The sequence below is a fragment of the Diceros bicornis genome, chromosome 4 (assembly GCF_020826845.1).
Source record: "Diceros bicornis minor isolate mBicDic1 chromosome 4, mDicBic1.mat.cur, whole genome shotgun sequence".
Classification (NCBI taxonomy): Eukaryota; Metazoa; Chordata; class Mammalia; order Perissodactyla; family Rhinocerotidae; genus Diceros; species Diceros bicornis.
Window position 1 is genome coordinate 94,711,896 of NC_080743.1, and position 2,876 is coordinate 94,714,771.

The window sequence follows — 2,876 nt, forward strand, 5'->3', positions numbered from 1 at the left end:
CTCCTGTCACAGAGTCGATCAATCAACGCTGCTTCACTGGGGCAAAAGATGAGAGAGTGCTTAAGGTGTGGTCAGCAATGGGCTTTAAATGCTGGAGCAGTGGTAATTTAATAAGCAGCACTAATTGAATAAAATGCCCGACTAGTCAAATCCCAGTCTCCTCTTCCCTTGAGAGAAGCCAAGTCGTCTCCTGAACTTCGCTGCAGACCTTTTTACAACGTCTTTGTTTAACATTTTAAAGCAATGCATTTAACAAAGCCAAACGATTCAATAACACAGTACTAGGGATATGAGCCAAATCTCCTATTACGTTCTTGACAGTGCTGAACTTTCCTTCCCAGCTGCTTTCCCCAGTAATCATCCTTACCTTCCTTTTTGCCTTTTGACGCTGCCTGCCGTCTCTTTGACAGAATAGTTTTCTCTGTTGGTTGTGTGCTGGGAGGCAGTCGGAAGCCTTTTAAGAGCTGGAGGAGGTTATGAGAAATGGGAGGGGCTCGTCACTCCTCCTTCAGCATTCTGCCAGCTGAAACTCCAAGGAGTTTGTGAAATTAAGCAAGAGGCTCATATTCTGAGGTCCAGGGTGACTATGGAATGTCTTTACAGTAACAACATCATACACTTTCACACATACAGATAGTTTAAAAATCCTTTTTATAAGGGATGTGACCAATGTTCATTAGCAAATTATTAAATATGGATAAATAAAAAGAAGTTAAAATTACTCCTAACCTCATCATACAGAGATAACTATAAACACTGTTGACATTTTGGTATATCTTTCCAGATATTTATATATATACACATATATACACACAAATAAAAATGGAATCATACTCTAAGTATAATTTTCAACTTGATTTTTCACTTTCCAGTATATTGATAACTTTTTATCTATAGCAGCCTTCTTTAGTGTCTGCATGAATTCCATTTAGTTGATGGATTAGGTATCTAGCTAACAAATATTCATTTCAAGTGTTAGGTACTGTATCTGGCATATAACTGTGCCTGAATGAATAAGACAGATTGTGTCCTTGATCTCATAGAATTTAGATTCTTGTGTTGGCCTGGCTTTCCTAGACTTGACAACTTCTGGATCCTAGCACTCTGTGCTTACCTGTTCCTAGATGGCTTACCCTGCCAGACCATATCTCATCTTGATCTTTCCCTTAGGTGGATGCTGGCTTGGATGAACCTAGCGGGACTTCTACAATCTTCCTGTCCATTGCCCATTTTTTGGCTTGATACAGAGCTGGGTAACTTACTTTTGCTTATAATCTCGGCTATTAGTACGAACATTAAGTAGGAAGAGTAAATCAAGAGGCTATAAAGCCCTTGTGTACCTTGGATATAGCCTAAATGATGAAGGTTAAAGACTCTGTTCTTCAACCAACATGATCAGTGGATCTCAGATCCCTGAGATGTTTCTCATAAACTCATTCAACAAATATTTATTGAATACCTCCTAGGTGCCAGACACAGCAATGAACGAAAAAGACAAAACTCCTTGCCCTCCTGGACCTTGCTTTCTAATAGGGGAGCCAGAGAAGCAATTGATAAAACAAAATAAACAAGTATGGTAGATGGTGCTGAGTGCTTTGGAGAAAAATAAAGCAGAGAAGTGAGCTCTGTTATATAGGAGTGAAGGGCAGAATGACAGTTTTAAATAAGGTGTTCAGGAAACCTCATTGTCCTGAAATTTCCCCAACTGAATTTGGTCATGATAAAAGGCTTTTTCTATCTAGTAAATAGAGCAACTCTGTGAATAGAGTGAAAGACACAACAAAGGTGATGATCAATGACTAAGGAACAAGAGCTGAACCAACTTCCGGGTGATGTTGATACTGCTGGTTCTTAGACCACATTTTGAGTTGCAAGTTTCTAATGTGTTTTGCCAAGTTGTCTTCCAGGAAGCAGATACATTCTAATAGTATTTTATGTTTATAAAGTGCTTTAAAGTGTAAAAATACTTTCACATACATTCACTCATTTGGTTAGTTCAGGACCATTGGTGTTATCACCCATCCTTGTTTTATGGATACGGAAACAAGCTTGGCTTGGCTACTAGGAAGTTTAAGAATAACCAGGATGGTAATGAGCTTCTTGAAACCTTGTAACATAAAGAGCCACTGAAAAAACTTTTGATGTTTAGCCTAGAGGATATATGTTAAAAAATACATTATAATTGTGTTCACAAAAGGCTGTTCTATGGAAAAGGTCATATACACATATTTTGGGTAGACAAAAGTCTATTTAGGACCAAATATGTGAATGTTACAGAAAAGCTGAATTTGCCTCAATATAAGGAAGAACTTCTGGTTGCTAATGCCAGACAAATATGGAACGGAAAATTTTGTAAGGTATGAATTCCCTGTCATTGTAAGTATTCAGACAGAGGCTAGATTACCACTTTGTGGTGGATAATAGAGGGACTCAGGCAGGGTGTGATAGTGAAGTCGTTGCTAAAGATTCTAGAGTGTGAGACCTGAGATTCTATCTTGGTCAGTTGCAGTTCTGAGAGAGGCACAAAGAGGCTAAGGAGGCTGTATACTGGATTGAAGGTATGGTGGTTTTAGGGGAACGGGAGGCTGTTGGCACTGTTTACCCATCTACGTGGCTGGGGTCCTGGAGTCACCCCCCTGAGCCATTCCTGGAAGAGTCCACGCTCCCTTAATTGTGGCTACTCCCGTGAGAACAATGTATATATCAGCCTTGGTATCTCTTCCTCCTTTAATTTTAACTTTCTATTACATATTTCAACAGAAAGCGTCTTCTTAAAACCATGTCTCAATTCTGGAGAACAGGAATCACAGAACCAGGAGCACAAGTTCTCTCTTTAAGTTGCTCTAGACCTTAGGCAAATGACAAGCTAAACTAAT